The sequence below is a fragment of the Mytilus galloprovincialis genome, chromosome 8, assembly GCF_965363235.1.
Source record: "Mytilus galloprovincialis chromosome 8, xbMytGall1.hap1.1, whole genome shotgun sequence".
Classification (NCBI taxonomy): Eukaryota; Metazoa; Mollusca; class Bivalvia; order Mytilida; family Mytilidae; genus Mytilus; species Mytilus galloprovincialis.
Genome location: NC_134845.1, coordinates 61,277,013 through 61,297,874, shown reverse-complemented (window position 1 = coordinate 61,297,874; position 20,862 = coordinate 61,277,013). Strand labels below are relative to the sequence as shown.

The window sequence follows — 20,862 nt, the reverse complement described above, 5'->3', positions numbered from 1 at the left end:
CATTAAAGATTTTAAACGATTCACTGATTGGATATTGATTACCAGTGAACGAGTATTGTTTTCTGTCTATCGCTTTCATCGTATCATTGAAATACCCCCTTCCCCCGCCATTATTGTAGTTCCTATTCCTTGTTCTTTTACAATTAGGTGAATTCATACACACACGTGAAAAACGAGGTCGTTCTGTGATGCAAAATATATGAAATTCTGATCTATTTCTTATTTCTGTTCCTTCTTTTTATCAAAATGACTTTCTTAAAAAGTTTTGAGATTTAATCCATTCAATTACTCTGTCTCTTTTAGTATCACTTACATTTAAACTACTTAAGTTTATCAAATATGTAGATGCCATATTAAAATATAAATTCATATTTTTGTAATAGCTTCTCCTATATTTGTACATAGTACAGTTAAACACATTTTCATAACAATCATACAGTAATCGACAATATACATCACTCTAGTTCAACAAACATGAAACGTATAATTCACGTTAATGACAGGTAACAAATAAAACACGCTACCTGTGAGTATTGGCCTAATTTGACCTTATTCTAAAATCGATAGACAACGAAATTGACACTGGAATAATCAACATTCACTACATGTGATTCTTTACAGTCTGACAATATGTATTCGCATGAATACATATTTCTGATAAACGTGTTTTATTCACATAATGAGTGCATATAATTTAATTTTAACAAAAGTGTAGAGGAATATCCGATAGTGCATTTCGGGCATTTATTTCATGTACTATATCCCAAAACGTTTTAAAAATGAATGTTGCCTAACTACAAATACAGTATTGATGATTATTGTGACAGTAAGGTAAGTATATATGTATACATTTTAAACAGTGAACAGTTGCATATGGTTGTATGCAGTGTTTTACCTAAATTACTAATGTCAACAATTGTTCATTCACTATTAATAGCACACATTATTTGTATACGTGAACTAAATATAGCACAGGTAAACACCAACATAATAGTAATATGTTTGATATATCAATAGATATTCGCTGCTTGAATTTGTTTAGCGATTGACCTACAGCAAACTTAATCACTGCTTATAATATTAAAATTATAATTCACATTATGCATACACACATTTCATGAGATAGCCGGTCTTCGCTAGTCCAAATATAATACATTGATCGATTGAAAGAGTACTTATGTTTGATCAATGTACAGATCAATTAAAAAGAACAAACAAAGAAATATCATGTAAACCTCTTTCTGGATAAAAGATCAAAATTAATAAAGATAGTTTATAGAACTTTTACTTTCCACAAGTATTATTCAGAATTTAACATTTTTGATAGTAAATTGAAACTTAAAATAGTTAGCAATATACTTCTTCTTGATATACAAACCTCAGGCGTTATATATCTTTTGTTATAGCTTCTTCATGTTATAAAAGTCTTTAAAATGAAGGGTTTGAGTTTGAATTTATTCAAACATCTTCACGAGTTGCATTTATGACCAATGTTCAATTTATCAATCAAAAACATCAACACATTCATGTAAGCTCTTTTATAGAGCTGAAAGTTTTTTTTTCTCATTTTCATTTTGTTTTGTTTTGTTTATATTGTTACAGGCGGGCGAGTAGGGGTCGAGTGTACTTTTAATTCCGTATGACTGCTTATTGATAGTGTTCCGTTACTTTGTCTTGTTTTGAGTGTAGTTTGTTGACTCCAGCATAATCATTTATAAAATGATGAATCCAGCGTAAAAGAATGACTTTTATTCTTGTCCAGTATGCATATATCATATATATCTCAATAAATAACGCATGCAAATATCAGCAATAACATAGTATAACCATAAATTGTAATAGTAAGATGCTGGCCTTCCGAACCCCAGATATAACTTATAAATACAGATTTACAAGACTTTATCCTATCAATACAATAATGAGAGAATGAAATATACGTATTTCATTAAACTACGATATAAGAAAGTTGTCAACGTGGTGGGACATCGTATCTTAACATCTTTAATAATTTGTGTAATTTGCCAAAAACTGCTATGAGAAATTGTAAACATTGAACTGGTTCCTCATCTTGTCTTAATATGAAGCCACTTCCTGTTGAAGACCTGCTTAAGCGGGAATATTTATAAAAGCGATATTTGGTTCCTAGACGTCCTTATGTGAGCTTTTAGTTAAATATTCCAAAAGATGTAAAAAGATAAATAAAGGCTTGAAATGCTATCGCATAGCTTAAGGTGAAATAGCTGTATATCGAAATGCATCCTGTACCTAAATAGCTTGCTTGACTTTAAGGGTTTGTTTGGTTTATTGTACTGCTCTGCTTGATAGCCAGATACGATATGCCAAAGTGCTAGTGCGACGCCGTATTTATACTTGACGGTGAAATACATCCGCGACTCACAGAACTGAAAATCTACTATAACTTTGAAATACTAAGGAAAACTCTGGCTCATGTACCGAAATGTCGTTATAAATACATAAAATCGCGAAAGTTTGCCTTTAATTCCAATAAATAAGTGACATAATAAATATAAACCTTAAAATTCCATACTCGTAGCCTTATCACCTACGTTACTATATGACGTCATTGAAATCACAAAATAGTTCCTTAACGGCGCTTCACAAAAACGTACTTAACGTAATTATATCTTATTATTAAATATCCTACACAATAAAAGGAAGGCCAGCAAGTAATTTAATCATATCTTAATAATACTTTTATGTATTATTATAACTTTATAAAGAAGTACCGTTACCCGGAAGTGACCATTCGTTGGAATGGCAACTTCCAATATATGTAAACAAGCACTCGCCACGATGGAATTTAAGGGAAAACTACCCAAAAGATGTGTCAAATAACACTGAGACTGAATGAATAGGTAACGACAAACATGTTTTATAAACCCATTATCCCCTGAAAGTGTGAATTTAATGTAGACCCGTGAAAATCGTGATCGAAGTGCCTGTTCACTGACAGTTGAATTTTACCGCTATGTCAACTTGATAAGTTGATAGACGTTATGTTAAATGTTATGTTATCTGATAAAATTGGTACTTATTATAAACATATGCAATTTGATCTCCCCAAATTGAGATTGCCAAGTTGTCTTAGTGTATGAAAATCATCTAAGACCATTATTTTTCAGGTTTTCAGATATTGATCCCAATAAAATTTAGAAATATAAAATGTGTTGTTTCTTTGAGATTATTATCAATACCCATTTATAACACTTTCCCCACCCAATAAAAAAAAAGAATTCTCCCGAATTCTCTTTTGTATTGTACACATGATAAAATATATGCAATGAACTAAAAGCATTAAAACACAAAAGAACAATAACAATAAAATTTGACAGTTCTAAGTCTCTCTTGATCGGTTCTTCTTGGTGATGGTCGTTGTCATCTTAGATAGTAAAAAAAGTGTATACAGTTAATGCGATTTATCCTTCTTAACATCTTCTGACAATCTCAGAGGTACATTACATAATAATTTAACTAAGTCATTTTGTGGTTTTGGTCGGGTTGCGGCTTCCAGCATATCTATTAATTCCAAAGCTTCAATTCCTTCCAGTTTACCAAGACAGATATCCTTCAACAAGTGGTAATTGGCCAAACGAGCCTTTATAATCAAGTCTTCTCCAGGTTGATTAGGTAACGCAGTACCTGGCAAGGCAAGCATGGCATACTTGTCAAGTACGTCTCTCTCTTCCTTGACCGTGTCGACTCCATGCTCCCTTGCCAAGGTCATGGCAGCGAACCTCCAGGCTGTCAGCTTCTGATCCGCTGTCAATTTCCTCCATTCCTTGGGCGGCCAGAACATTGGTGTTGGTTTACTCGACACCTGCATCCTTTCTCCGGCCCATTGTCTCCTCCCTGGTGGAAATAGGGGCATCCCTCCTGCCTTTAATAGCTTCTCCGCCCTCTCCCTAAGTGATATATTGGTAGTTTCTTCTTCGTCAGTGTCAATATCAAACACTTCCTTATGGCTCACCATTATGATTCGTTTATCTGACCTCTCTGATGTTGCCTTGTCTTCCTCCTCCTCTTCCTCCTCGTCCTCACTCAGCATTGGTAAATATGTATCATTCTCTTTGTTGTCTAGTTTCTTAAGAGGGCTGTCTTGAATTGGTACTGGCTTGCTTGGTTTTTTCTTTTCTGCTGTTGGTAGGACATCTGCAACTTTTTCTGATGGTTCCTGTGTTGTTGAGATGGTTTTAGCTGTTTCTGGTTGTTCCTTTTCTTCTAATATAACTTCTAGGTTGTCTACTTCTCCAATAGAGTCCATGATCTCGTACTCTGGCTCTTCTCCAATATCGGATTTACTACTTTCTTCCCTGGTTGTTTCCTCTGCCTTCTTCCTGGACTTAGTTTCAAATGTCACCTTTCCCCTAAAGAGCTTCCTGACATGTCTCTCACCAATTCCCAACGCCTTGGTTACCTGATTCAAGGTGTGCTTTGACTCAGACAACTTAAGTTCTGCTCCAAAAGTTTGTGGTGGCTCATGGTCTGTCTTTGCAATGCTCATTCTCCTAACCAAATTGTCCTTTGCCCTGGAGTCCTCCATGACCCAATGTACCATTTCTACCTTGAACCATATTTCTGCTGACGACTCCTTCATTCTAAGAAAGCCTATGTTCCCCTTAGATGATAGGTCAATCCTGGCTACTGCTAGTTCAGGAAGGTCCACTAGAGGTCTGGATGGACTGTATTTCCGTTTCCTAGAGCTGGTGGGCTGCTCACTTGTAACAGAATGACCCAGTGCTTTCTTCCATCCTTCTTCCCATGACTTCTTATGTTTGTCTGATCCCTCCTTCTTGGTGGCTTCCACCCATCCCAACAGTGCTGCCCTGGTCCTGATGGCAATGGTGCTCGTCCATTCTGAAGGCTTTATAATTCTAACATAATCATCTGGCCGCTTGGCTAACCAAAATCCATTAGGCTCTGTAAAAAAATCACCCTCCAGGAGGTCTATGGTTAGATCATTGTGTTTTCTCTTACTGTGCTTGGTGAGCTCCGACATCCTGCCAAACGTCCTCTCACTATCTACACACCATGGACAAACAACTCTGCACACCGAATGCTCGGAGATGGCATGGCTCTTCAGGTCCTTTTTCTTTTCATAGGTTTCCGGGCATAACCAGCATTTTGTCGATACCACTGAACTCATTCTGAAATACAAGGAATACTGCCATTAATTCCCTGTATTGTTTATATAATAAGTTAAAATCCTCCCCCCGTCCCGTTCTATAAATGTGTTCATGGAAGGCCAGCATCCGTAGGCAAGTAAACTCAACTCAAAACCATGCAAATAACACCAACGAAACAACTCCAAAAATATCTATAACTGTTCATATCCAAAATAAACTCGACTACTAGGCTCCTCCTTAGTCAGCCAGGATCCCTATCCTATATCTCAATGATTTGACTAGTGGTTGATCAGACCACCCCCAAATCGTTCTCCGACAGATCTGTCATAAAAATATATACTGCAGTATATCCAAAAATAAAAGTATGAACAGGTACAGAATGCTGAGGACCTTTAATATTCCTCCAACATTTAGCCAACTGGCTTATCCAATTGCTAGTCGTTATTTGCTTCCTCTAAATTCATCATTCTTCGAAATCTGCTTGCCCACGATGGTACATTCCTCCCTTGATACAGTGCTAAACGATCCACATGATATACAGTCGACGGCTGCCTCAAGCTTCTCTTTACTCGGTAAGTAACATCATCTATTCTCTTTTCAATTATAAATGGTCCTTTCCATTTAGGTGTGAGTTTTGAGCATACTCCCTTTTTCCTTATTGGGTCGTAAATCCAAACAGCTTCCCCCCTTTTAAAGATTCTTTTCTTGGCGTTAAGATCATATCTCTTTTTCTGATATATAGAGACCTTTTTGAGTGCTTTCCTTGCAAATGCATGATTTTCTTTTAATTTATTTTGTAGGTGTGCCACATAGTCATCTGGTGACCGGTTTTCTTGAATTTCAGTATCTGGCTGTGGAATCACAGCCTGCAGCGGTAAAGTTACCTCCCTTCCAAAGAGCATAGAATTTGGTGTCTTTGAAGTAGATGCATGTACGGAAGATCTGTATGCCATCATCACCTGTTGTAGATACTGGTCCCATTGATCTTGTTTTTGTTTACAGTACATAGATAACATAGAAGCAAGTGTTCTATTAAAACGTTCCACACCACCGTTGGATTGTGGTCTGAAACTCGTAGTTCTGGTTTTATGAATGCCTAGTAGATTGCACATTCTCTGGAAAATATCGGCTTGAAAGTTTCTTCCTTGATCTGAGTGTAGTTGTAGAGGGGCTCCAAATTTTGTTACGAAATGGTCTATAAATGCGGTACAAATCGTTGAACTTTCCTGATTTGGTAGGGCTATAGCCTCTGTCCATTTGGTAAAAAGATCTGAAATGACTAAGATGTACTTATTGTTTCGTTTTGTTAATGGCAATGGTCCAAAAATGTCTAATGCTACTCTTTCCATTGGTTCTCCTGAGACATAGGTACCCAAAGGTGCTTTAGTTGATTCTTTCTTGGGTTTTCTTGCAAAGCAACTGTCGCATGAACGGCAATATGCTTGAACATATTCCTTCATGTTAGGCCAATAGAATCCGTTCTTGAGCTTTTCCAGTGTCTTGTCCACACCTAAATGAGCAGCTGATGGTACGTCATGAAAATAGTGTAATAGCTCTTGTGTTCGACTCTTAGGAACAATCATTTGTTTTCGGGCTGTTTGACCAATGTTTGTCTCAAACCTTCTGTATAAAACTCCTCCATGCATTTCTAATCTGTCCCATTGTCCCCAAAGAGTTTTCAATGCTGATGTTCCACTTGAAATACTTTCCCATGGTGGTTTCTGAGATCCGCTTTCAAATGCTGCAAATACTTTCCCAATATTGTCATCTTCTAATTGCTGTTGTCTTATTTCAGATGGTTCCCAACCCCCTAAAAATGCCTCATTGACTTTCATTTCATTCTGTTGCTCCTTGAGTTCACTCCTTGTTACAGCTCGGATATTTCCTGGAATTAGCCCTGTAATTTCAGTGATACCTGGTGTTTCATCTGCTTCCGTGAGGGGTGTAGCAAGGTGTTGTACTGTTTCTTCTTGTTTTTCTAAATTTGAATGGCATTCTACAGGGTTTTCATTTTTCTCCCTCTCATTATCGTTTTCAGCTTGATTTAAATCCTCTTGATGTTTACATGACTTACATGGATTCCTTGACATTGCGTCAGCATTTGTATGTTTCCTCCCTGCCCTATGAGTAACTTTGAAATTATATGTTCCTAATGTCTGAAGCCATCTTGCTACCTGACCTGTAGGATCCTTCAGACTTTGAAGCCAACTGACGGCTGCATTGTCAGTTCTGAGTAAAACTGGTCTTCCATAGACGTATGGATGAAAATTCTTTAAGGCAATGATTACAGCTAGTAACTCCTTTCTAGTCGTACAGTATGAAATTTCGTGCTTATTGAGTGCCTTGCTCATGTATGCAATAACATGCTCACGACCATCGTGTTCCTGTGAGAGGACGGCTCCCACTGCGTAATTACTGGCGTCTGTGTCCAAAATGAAGGTTTTATCTGTAACTGGGTAAACCAATATTGGTGGTGTAGTTAGTGCTTCTTTCAGTGAGTTGAAAGCAAGCTGGCAGTTTTCTGTCCAAATGAATTTTGTCCCCTTTTCACATGCCTTGTGTAAAGGTCTAGATAAATCAGCAAAACCCTTAACAAATTTCCGATAATAGGAGCAAAGTCCTAAAAAGCTCTTTATTTCCTTGGCATTCCGTGGAACTGGCCATTTTTGAACTGCTTCTATTTTCTCAGGATCGGTTTGAACTCCTTGCTCTGAGACTACATGCCCAAGAAATTTGACGCTTTTCTGAAACAAAATGCATTTTGATGGTTTCAATTTTAAGTTTGCTTCCCTCATTCTTTGAAATACGTGCTCTAGCCTAAGTAGTTCTTCTTCAAACGTTGCCCCTGGAACGATTATGTCATCCATGTACAAGAGACATTCCTCCCACTGAAGTCCTCTAAGTACGTCCTCCATTAATCTTTCGAAAACTGCTGGGCTAGTGGCTAAGCCAAATGGGGTGACTGTAAACTGAAAGAGTCCTTGACTGGTCGAAAATGCGGTGTTTTCTCTGTCATCTGGATAGAGCTCCACCTGATAAAAACCTTGATTTAAGTCTAGACATCCGAACCATTTGGCTCCTGCTAACGAATCTAAGCAATCGTCCACACGAGGCAAGGGATAGGCGTCCTTGTTAATGATCACTTCATTTAAAGCTCTATAGTCCACACAAACTCTTGTACTTCCGTCCTTCTTGGCTATAAGTACTGTCCTAAAACTCCAAGGGCTGTTTGATGGTTCAATGACTCCTCGGTCCAACATTTTGACTATTTCCTTTTTTTCTATTTCCCTTTTCCCCAATGGTAGCCTCCTAGGTGCTTGTCTTATCGGATGTGCAGTTCCTGTATTTATCCTATGTTGTACTCTATTAGTCCTCCCTAAATCATCCGCTGATTTTGCAAAAACGTCTGAGTATGCCTGAAGAAGTTCCTTCAGGTGTTGCTTTTCTTTTTCCTGTAAATGTACAATACTTCTGTTAAATAGGTCCTCAATATGTGATGGTAGCTTCTCTGAACTGGTCCCTTCTGTTCCAATGTAATTGCATACTCCTACCGCTGGCATTTCGTAGTACGACTCACATACACCTATCTGTTCCTTAGCATGTACAGTAATTGGTTCTTCCCGAAAGTTAATTAATTGTACTCTAATGTCTTCCTGGTGTGGATCTAAAATTCCCCTAGTGATGTTATGTTCTGTTTCCTTTTTCTGAGTTTTATCAACGTATCCCAGTGGTCCTAAGTGTTCTGCATTTTCTATTATTACTGGAATGAGCATTTTAGATTTTCCCGGCAAAGTGACTGTCTCCTTTACAATGACTCTACATATTGCATTTGCTTCTCCTCCTATCCAGCAACGTATATCTGTATCCTTTGTAGATAATATCTGTCTCTTATAATCAATTTTGTCTATATGATCCAATAGAAAATCCTGCCCCAAGATCGCATCTTGTTTGATATCACAGACCAGAAATTCTGTGTTAAAATCTGCTGTCCCTAAAGTGAGTTTTTGTTTAAGTGTCCCGTATGAGCATAAAGGATTGCCATTTACATCAAAAAGTTTATATGTGCTTGGTTCTAGTATTGCGTTTTTCAGTACATCAGCTAACTGTCTGTAAATTTTATAATTTAATATAGAAGAGGTTGATCCATTGTCTATTAATATTGTCAAAGGTAAGTTTTGTAGGTATCCTTTAGTATAAAATCCGTTATCCCAAATACCACATGTATTTCCCATTTGTCCTATCCTAATATTGTGACTTAATTCCTGTGACCGTAAATTTCCCACTGGTTCCCGGTCTATCGAGCCAATGGGGAACTGAAGTTTCCCTGGTTGAGACTTTGTGAGTTTCTGTTATCCTGGTCCTTGGAGCCTTGCTGTCCTCCAGTATTGTCATGTCTTGCATTTTCTTGCTTGTATCGAAGATAAAATGGACAATATCTACATAAGTGACTTGTGCTCTCACAAATGAAGCATTTAGCTTGCCTGTTATTAGTATTTCCCCATTGAGGCCTTCTGTTGTTATTATTTTGCCAAGAGTTGCTATAATTCTGTTTTGTACCTTCAAGCTGGGAAATCCTCCTTGTTAGTCCATCAATGCTATCGTGAAATTGGTTCTCCGAAGGTTCCTGTGAAAAATTAGATGCTTCTCCTAAATGTGTATCTGTTGTCATTCTGACACTGCCTTTCTTCTTTTCTGAGCCATCTCCTATTATAGCTTCATATCTTTCTATTACCTCTACAGCTCCTGCAACAGTTCTACATCCCTGGTTAGTGCATTGGTATTTTACTTCAGGTGTAACGCTTTTGTACAGCTGGTTAAGTGCCAATACTTCCTGAGCCCTTGCATCAAGATCAATATAAGCTCTCTGAGCCATCTGGCGCAGATCGTCCGCCAACGCCGCTATTGCTTCTCCTGGGTTCCTTTTTCTCATTTCAAGACGAGAAAGCCATCTGTTTTGTTGCCTTGTACTCCCAAATCGTAATCCTAATCTCTGAGTCAAAATACCGTAATCCCGTTTTTCCGTCTGTTCTAAACTAATGTAAAATGTCCTTGCTGGTCCCCTTAATGCTGCCGCTAGCGCTAATACTTTGTCTGCGTCCCGCCATCTCCCAAGTTCGGCACACACCTCAAAGTGTGAAATATATTCCTCCCAATCCTCTCCTCCATCATATGGTTCTGGTCTAATAGAGACTGTGTGTGGGTTGTTGTATCGGAATCCGTCAGTATTTATCCCCCTTTGTCCTCTTTGTCCAGACATGCCATATTCTCTATTTACGTCTCCCTCCCCATGTGCGTATACATTTGCTCTGTGTTCTTCTAAAGTTTCATTTGCGTCCGCAAATTCGGTATTTCTCTCATGCCTTACTTCTTTTTCTCTCTCTTCCGATCTAAATCTGATTTCCAGATCTGGCGACTCGGCCATGTTGAGACTTAGACTGATTTTAACCTATATATATATAACGTACAATAATTATTGTAATAAAATTAAATTTCCACCACGTTAAGATCCATCTTTATCGTAGACGTTGACGTATTAAATTGGTATACTAGTAGATAGTTGAATTTAAAAATAAATGTGAGGTTCGCATCCTGGATGCCACTTTGGACTGTGACATCCCACTTCTGACACCAGTTTGTTACAGGCGGGCGAGTAGGGGTCGAGTGTACTTTTAATTCCGTATGACTGCTTATTGATAGTGTTCCGTTACTTTGTCTTGTTTTGAGTGTAGTTTGTTGACTCCAGCATAATCATTTATAAAATGATGAATCCAGCGTAAAAGAATGACTTTTATTCTTGTCCAGTATGCATATATCATATATATCTCAATAAATAACGCATGCAAATATCAGCAATAACATAGTATAACCATAAATTGTAATAGTAAGATGCTGGCCTTCCGAACCCCAGATATAACTTATAAATACAGATTTACAAGACTTTATCCTATCAATACAATAATGAGAGAATGAAATATACGTATTTCATTAAACTACGATATAAGAAAGTTGTCAACGTGGTGGGACATCGTATCTTAACATCTTTAATAATTTGTGTAATTTGCCAAAAACTGCTATGAGAAATTGTAAACATTGAACTGGTTCCTCATCTTGTCTTAATATGAAGCCACTTCCTGTTGAAGACCTGCTTAAGCGGGAATATTTATAAAAGCGATATTTGGTTCCTAGACGTCCTTATGTGAGCTTTTAGTTAAATATTCCAAAAGATGTAAAAAGATAAATAAAGGCTTGAAATGCTATCGCATAGCTTAAGGTGAAATAGCTGTATATCGAAATGCATCCTGTACCTAAATAGCTTGCTTGACTTTAAGGGTTTGTTTGGTTTATTGTACTGCTCTGCTTGATAGCCAGATACGATATGCCAAAGTGCTAGTGCGACGCCGTATTTATACTTGACGGTGAAATACATCCGCGACTCACAGAACTGAAAATCTACTATAACTTTGAAATACTAAGGAAAACTCTGGCTCATGTACCGAAATGTCGTTATAAATACATAAAATCGCGAAAGTTTGCCTTTAATTCCAATAAATAAGTGACATAATAAATATAAACCTTAAAATTCCATACTCGTAGCCTTATCACCTACGTTACTATATGACGTCATTGAAATCACAAAATAGTTCCTTAACGGCGCTTCACAAAAACGTACTTAACGTAATTATATCTTATTATTAAATATCCTACACAATAAAAGGAAGGCCAGCAAGTAATTTAATCATATCTTAATAATACTTTTATGTATTATTATAACTTTATAAAGAAGTACCGTTACCCGGAAGTGACCATTCGTTGGAATGGCAACTTCCAATATATGTAAACAAGCACTCGCCACGATGGAATTTAAGGGAAAACTACCCAAAAGATGTGTCAAATAACACTGAGACTGAATGAATAGGTAACGACAAACATGTTTTATAAACCCATTATCCCCTGAAAGTGTGAATTTAATGTAGACCCGTGAAAATCGTGATCGAAGTGCCTGTTCACTGACAGTTGAATTTTACCGCTATGTCAACTTGATAAGTTGATAGACGTTATTTTAAATGTTATGTTATCTGATAAAATTGGTACTTATTATAAACATATGCAATTTGATCTCCCCAAATTGAGATTGCCAAGTTGTCTTAGTGTATGAAAATCATCTAAGACCATTATTTTTCAGGTTTTCAGATATTGATCCCAATAAAATTTAGAAATATAAAATGTGTTGTTTCTTTGAGATTATTATAAATACCCATTTATAACAATATATATACATTTTAATATAAAAGATTATTGTATTATAATATTTACATTCAAGTATTTTACATTGTGTATATGACTACAATTATGTTTTGGCCATCTTTGGACTATCAGTAGTCCTATTATGTAAGTTCTTTGGGATTGTTGGTGGGGTATGATGTTGAGACAGGTTACTGCGCTGACTTTGTGGTGTGCTAATACATTTGCATATATATGATTGTGATTTGGCAGAATTGCTTGAATTTTTTTTTCTCATTCACACTAGCTTTTCAATTTCCTGGTTCTGTATGATGTGGTTTATTTGCATTGCTTGAATTGTGATCTGTTGTCTTTGGTTGTCTGACTTTTGGTGTACTTGCCACATTTGTCTTTTGTTTCAGTTTCTCAGCCAGTTCAGTTACAGATTTATCAGTGGTCACTATTTGTTCTTCATTATTGCCTACTACTTGAAATGCATTTGGACAATCCATCATCTTGTGGCCTGTTATTATGCATTGTCTGCACACCCATTCATTTTGACAGTCATACACGAAATAACCAACCTAGGCATTTATATTTTATCTCAGCATCACTGTTAGATCTTCTGTTTCCAAAATCAGGTTTCCCACTACGCACAACTATTGCCATGTACTTGCCAATTTATAAATTGCTGGCTATATGTTCGTTTAACAGCTTACTTCTTACTATTCTGTATCCAGATTGGCAGAGAGAGATTTTACCTTTAACCCTTAAGCGTTTTCTATGGAGACATTATATGTCACATCTCTGTAATGGAATATATAAGGGCTCTATGTATTGCATATCATCAGCAGAAATCGGCACATTTTCACTGTAATTCTAATTGTATTTGGTTGTTAATTGCCTTGATTTCGGTGATTTTGAGAGTGCATGGGAACTTGACTGCCACGCAAGTTCATTTATATCACTCACAGAGACAGTCTGTCCTCGTTACCAATGAAAATGCGCCACATATTACTAGATTCTCTGAATATCTTTTATCCGTTCAGCTGAAATTTGTGTATCAATGGCGTTGTATATTTTTTTCGTTCGTAAGCCATATGGGTCTTGAGGTTTAACATAAAAAAACACATCGGTATCTTTCAGAAGTTTAGGTTTGATATAGTCACTGGGATCACTTGAATCACCTGTACCAATATTTTATATCCATGCAGCCTTTGTCTTGCAATCATATTCTGCAATGTATCAAACTATAACAGCTATGTCTGTTAAATATATTATATATGTAACACTCAGAAACGTGTCCTTCCCCCCAAACGTGTCCGATTCCCCCAAACGAGTCCAACATCGACGTCACTGAACTGCAAAACATGTATGGGCGCCACATCGTGCCAATTGTACAAACGCCCAAACGTGTCCATTTTTTCAACTAACCCCCAAACGTGTCCAATCCCCCAAACGTGTCCATATCAAGCGTTACAAATTTGTGTTTTTGCTATTTCATTTACGTATAATAATTTTACCATTTCATTAAAAAAATAAAGATAAAGTCGTAAGGTCTTTTTTTAAACCGGCAGTATAAACTGGGTAAAAGTGGGGGCGTCATTTCGGCTATGTCGTACGTAAATTGTAAGAAAACATTTTTATTTAAACTGTATAGATACCTGGTTAAAATGTCCCTTTTTCTACGCATTAACACTTTCATTTTCTCTCTAAATATGCATGAAACTATTGTAACTGGACAATACGCAATCATCAGTTTAAAGTTAATTTATACAGTACAACTGTAAAAACATTAAAACTTGTATGTGTCTCTAAATATGCATGAAATACTTGCAACTCAAAATACGCCATCAACAGTCTAAAGTTAATTTATACAGCAAATGTAAAAACATTAAAACTTGTATGTTCCATCTACATATGCATGAAGTACTTGCAATTGAACAATACGCAATCAACAATCTAAACGGTTAATAGATACAGTACAAATCAAATTTGCAATTACGTAATTAACAACTGGCGTGGATAACATAATAATCATATTGATAAAATGAATCTATAAAACCATTGCTAGGAAAAAGTAAGAATGGCACAATAAAATGTATTTTTTTCTAGCAATGGTTTTATAGATTCATTTTATATCTAGTGTCTGTTTATATCCCGGAATGATAATACATTTATAGAACCTTTCTACAGTATATGTATTAACATGATGTCGTTCAAATAATGCATGAAATATTTGGCACTGGACGTTATGTGTCTTAAATGATGCTCGAAACCTAAAATTTATTAAAAAAAAAACCCTGATGAACAGTTTCTGATTTGATGAACTTTTGAAATATCAGAACTATTGAAAAAATGGAAGTCAATTTGGCTGAAAGATCGCCGTCGGATTAAAATAAAAGACATCACCGGAGTTTTTAATAAACAAATAATTTACACAGTTAACGATTAATTCAACTGAACTATAATTTTTTTGTATGTTCGCTCTTAATGAGCCTGAAATACTTGCAACTGGACAATAAGCAATTTCAGTCAAAATTTAATTCATATGATACAGATTAAATTTGCAATTATGATAAACATTATAAAAACCGGCATTGAACAAACTAATGCTAATAAATGGCTGTAGCTCATCAACTGTTACCCCCTAAATAAAATTGCTGTAAACGTTATTGATTTCATTTACGACATACATGTATTAGCGCTAAAAGACGTTTAGGTGAAATTGGATATTACGGACACATTTGGGGAAAATAGACACGTTTGGGGGAATCGGACACGTTTGGGGGGAAGGACACGTTTGGGGCTGTTACATATATCTTCTGTTTATTGTATTTAACTAGTGTGCATAAAAGTATGTATAACTTATTATTATGTTCTTGTGCAAATAAAAGAGGACTTTTGAAATAAAAATGTTTGTCTAGTTATACTGTAAAACAAACTTGCCTAAAACAGGAAGTTAAATTATAATCTTTTTTCCCAAACAAAAATATAGGAGAAGTAGGAGTAAATTCAAAAATGTATGTTCATGCGTCGAAAAATAAGCAAAACTTGTAAAAGATAAAAATAATTCTTCTGACCCAGTCATCACACAAATTACTCGGAGTCTCCTAATAGCCGGTGTGCATATAGCTTTAAAAATAAATGTTGTTTCGTTTGGAATGATTTCTGGATTTATCTAGTATGTTTCATTTACTCGTTGTTACTTTAATTCCTAGAATAACAAACCTGATGTCACCTGTAGCGTAAAAACGCTTGCCTTTTGGGGACAAATTAGGTCCAACCTAGGTTTGGATAATGCTTATATAATATATATAATCCTCAGTTGTCTGTGTAGTGTTTGTTTTTATTATTATTATTTCGTTTTTTTTTTTTAATTCTCCTCTTGGTCATGATCAGTTTAATTTGAGACAAACAGATTTTTTCTTAATATGTATCTTCACTCTTATTTGATCCACACATGGCAACGCGAAAATAACAAGATGATAAGAAAAAAAATGCATTACCTTCGTATCGCTCGCTAGTTAATCCAATACATACGAAAATCCTTAAAACAACAGTAAATTCAGAATGGAAATAGGAAATGTGTCAAAGAGACAACAACCCGATTAAAACGAAGAAGACAGTCCAGGACCACCAACAGCGAAAAAGTCCTGCACCCAGAGTAACGTTTCACTGGGCCCTTTAACTAAATTCGTGTATTTGTTCATTACAAATGCAACAGACATTCCCTCATTTGATGAACAAAAGCAGACTTGAATAACACATTTGATTTCTTTTAATATTTTAGTGAAAAGAAAGTGGGCGCAATGAACGACCTCAATATGTCAGCCACCAATACTTTTCATGAAAGACACGCCAAACTGGGCATGGTTATTCTCAGACTATTTCCAACCATTATACAAATGATATTGAAAGGACACATAACCTCAAAAGGTCTTAATGCCAAGTATAGAAATAACAATCTTCACGTTCCTCTAACAGATTCAGAAATTGCCTTATTGGAACAGTTACCAAATACAGACAACTTTACTGTTGGTCTATGCTATAAGATACTAAGATATGAACATCTCATAGATGAACCTAAATGTGGATTGAAAAGTAAACCACATGATACAGAACTTGATATTGCCAGTGATATTCAGAGGATGCTTTGTAGGACAAACGAACTACTAATTAAAGAAACTAAAGATATCACCCAGGACTACTACATACAGTTTATCAAAAAGGTAGAGGGAATTGTCAGCAGGGTTGATATATATCTTGAGCAGAATAAATGTCAAGCATTTTTCCAAGAAATGTTGCTTCCTTTGGGACAAAATAACACAATCGCATGTCTGCAAGAATTAACAAACATACAGCCCATTGACGGTAAGCTAATAACACCAGTCACTATGCTTAATGCATTTCTATTTTTCCTTTTTTAACGATAAAAGAATCGATTTTTTTTTAATTTGTGTCACGGCGTGATCTATAATAGAAAGTTAATATCAAGTCAATTCCACAGTTATTTTGTATATATGGGATACACACACCAGCTTAAACGTGGGTTATCTTGTGGCGAACATCGTTAATGTTTCTGAACAAGAAAATAATAAATTATAATGCATTGTATATAAACATCCGATGTCTCTCGTTTCGTAAACTTCGAGAATTCACTTGTGTTTGCATTTATAATTCAGTGTTTCGATCAGTGTTTTTTCTTACATATATATTGCATTTTCAATGGTAAAAACCGGACACAAGAATGTTTAAGTATACTGTTAAACAAAATTACTCTTTTATTTTTTCAGAAATAGAAATAAGTTCCACGATAGAGGAGTGTGAAAGATCGAATCGCCTGTCAAGAATCGAACGTGTGGTTTTCGATAAATTTCCCAGTTTCCTCAGGCTTATCATTAAAATGAATTATACACCAAGCCAGATATATATTCAAGTTGCCCAAAATATGAGTAATTTTACAAAAGCTCAGCATAGAAGCTTGAGAAAATTGCGAACTGTCCATACGTTTGACTTGTTGGACATTACATTGATGTATAAGCTTATGAGACAGTTTTCGTTTATAAACGCTCCATCGAAGGGATGGGGACAACATCCCAACTCGTCAGATCTGACTATCGCTGATGATATCGAAAGGATACGCATTTTTAGGAACAAATTTGTTCATCGAGTCGGTATCAAGATGGATCAGAATACGTTTGAATACTATTTTTCGCAGTTTCGCCACATCAGTCACAGAATAGATGCCTATCTAGGAAATAACAAGAATCCAAGCTGTGAACAAGAAATTATTACTAAGTCTTGTAAGATGTGTCACATGGATGTGGATTTAAGGGTGAACCACACAAATGCGACAAAACGATTGAAGAACATTAAAAGTAAGTAATAGCAGTACATAATTAAATTTGGTATATTATATTTAAAAAAAATGCCATTCCATTAAACATATATATACTTTAACGTAGTCTACACATTCGAAAACATAAGAAATCATCCAGGGCAAAAATGTCATCGTTTATTTCAGTATGACGCTATATACATGTTACATTTGACGCATTCTATTTGACACATTTTTTTCTGTCTTTAAATCAAACATAGATGTCAGTAATATTCAAAACGACAAATCAACTTTTAGGAAAATATTTATGATTGCTTGTTGGTTTTACTTTCTGTCACACACTTAAAAACAAATAAAGACAATAATGTACATGTATGTACGTCTTGTTATTAAGGGGTCAAAGTGGTTTAAGAAACTAATAAAATGAAACAAATCTTAAACCTCAACCAAAGATCGACTTATGAAATATATTCTTTAATAATGCAAGTTTCAATATAGACTTTTCTCATGATTTCAGTAATATAACAAAAATACTGATAAAGTATAACCAAGATAAATGTATGGAAACAAACATCAATATTTCTATGAAAGTTAAATCAATATTTGAATCGACACTTCCTTAATTATTATTTAAAATATTGATATTTGGTAAAATTTAATATTTCTTCATTCTCGTTTAGAAATTTATTATTTATTCATATTTAAAGACTATTGCACTTATATCAAGAATATTGTTCTTAGCAGTCATGTTATCATAGTACACGCAAAAGTCTTCAATATTTGTAAAATAATCATATTATTGATATAGTACTATTTGTTTCAGCTATATATATTGATGATTTTTTTACCCATTCAGGTTATGCATTTCTGTTGCCTACAATAAGGACCCAAATTAACACTTATTGTTAATTTCTTGTTTGCTTATATTTGAATATATAGCTGTACTCGGAACTCTCTAGTGCATATCAAACTTTAAGGAGAAAGTATAGAATGCAATATCGGTAACGGTACAACAGCTATTGGGATATTTAGACCCGTAAATATTATATTAGGCCCCAGACCACAATATAGTTCCTTCTTCTTATTTTAATATTTAAAAAAAATAATGTTCTCTGCTTTCCTGAATGGTTTCATGATTTTAAGGGTTGAAATTAAAGAAGAAAGGGAATATAAATTTTAAGATTCAGTTATTAGTAGGAGTGAGTGATTAGGCCAGTTGCAAAAGATAACATTTATAATTTTCAGAATATCACTTGACTTGTCCATACCAGAATCTGTATGTCTTGGCTAATCTTTTGACCTAAACAGAAGGGATTCACCTAAACATATGGTATCATGTAAGACTGTTGCGTTAACATGTTTAAGAGTAAGATATACTCAACAGATAATTTGTATTGTTTCAGATAAACCAAAACCCTGTGTGATATCAAACATTTTTATGGATGAAGTAAGTGTTATATATGTTATTATATACATTGAATGTTAGTAGAATTCTTCTTTCAATGTTAACAATTTTCTTTTTTAAATTATCACACTCTAACTGTTGAAATAACAGTATTTGTTTTGTGTCGACACATATTTTTATTTTCTGCGATTTTGTTATAGCTTTTGCTAATATAACATTTAAATCTGATGTATTGTTTTGAAAATGTTGATGTTTACATGACGTGAGGCAATGGAGACTCGTGAAACAACTTATTTGAATACCAGTTTTAAGTTTACAAAACTAATATGCATAACATTATTCTGTTTATAAAGACCTAATAAAGCAATGTCATGTATCAACTGATATCTATTTGGCAGGGACGTTAACTATTTGAATAAAGCTTTATATTTCAAAAGGAAGAATATTGTATGAGAGAGTACACCTAGATGCTTCATATCTTTTATTATACAAAAGCCTAATACAATGGCTTTTTGGTCTGTCATACATAAATTGTTCTTGATCTCTTAGTCATGGTTCACTTTGAAAACATGTCTAGCTTGTTTATCATGTGAAATAATAAGTGTTATGAGTAGTAAGATAACTATATTTGGTTTATTGGTTCCTCTCATTTATCAGTGTTCACCTTACGTTGACTTAATTTTATAGATCAGTGAGCAACGTAAAGTTTTGTATCCTAATGTTGTATCTTAGATTCTATAAGCAAACGGCGACTGTATTTGAAGATTGTTAAGTTAACGTGTTTGTCTTAAACGTTTTATCTTACCTTGGCCTAACTTCATTTTCATGGCTCAATAGTCAATGTAAAATTGTTGTTGTTTGTACTGATTCTCAAATAATGCATGCAAAAAATCAGCTATTTTGTTGTATGCAATATTATTACAAGATGTACATGTTATGTTGCAGGTTTCATCCGACCATGTCAAACTTTACCACTTTTTATAATTGCTCAGTAGATCATATTTTACATTAACTGCATATACAGGCATCTAAATCAGGGACAATGTACAACAGACATGTTTTTTTATCACCCTTTTCAAGGTACACATCTATTTATAAAGTTCATATTTCTAATGCAACATTCAACAACATCAACATTTCTCCAAGTCAAGTTTGCTTGAAGTTCCTGGTCACAATTTATCTTCCCTTTAAGTAAAAAAACAGTTATTCCCCTGACAAAAGTCCAATAATAAAGAATCACACCCATTGTTTTCAATATCTTTATTTTTAATTTTGTTTAAACAGGGCTAACTGATATGTTAAATTTTCCCAAATACTTGATATTTAAAAAAACAGGTATACTAAATAATAAATCATAGACGTATATTGATTACAACAAGGAACATACATTTTTCAATTGTCAATAATGTTTGCACTTATGGAGAAATACACTATTCTTTATAATCTAGATATTATGCAAATGAAAGTACGAAAAATCCAAAACAAATCTGCACTACGAATCTTACATAAAACACAAATGTTTCATTTATAAAGAAAAGTACACTGAAATGTCATGCCTGCTTTACTCATCATGATTGGACGTACACTCCTGTACACTACATTACCTATTGGACAATTAAAAACATACCTTCCTTGAAAAATCCACAACGCTTGCCTTCATAAACATGGCTTTACATTAAGTGTTTTTGGATATAATTCTACACAATTTATCAACAATCAGCAGGTAAATAAAACATTCTACACCGAAGAAC

At 34.9% G+C, this 20,862-nt stretch overlaps 1 long non-coding RNA gene across 1 annotated transcript; it reads left to right on the top strand.

The window, feature by feature from the left end:
• Window positions 1-643: 643 nt before the first annotated feature.
• LOC143043429 (uncharacterized) lies at window positions 644-19,155 on the top strand. Its single transcript, XR_012968380.1, has 4 exons — window positions 644-831; window positions 16,159-16,739; window positions 17,162-17,746; window positions 19,110-19,155. It is a non-coding gene; the product is annotated as an uncharacterized LOC143043429 (long non-coding RNA).
• The last annotated feature ends 1,707 nt before the right edge of the window (window positions 19,156-20,862 follow it).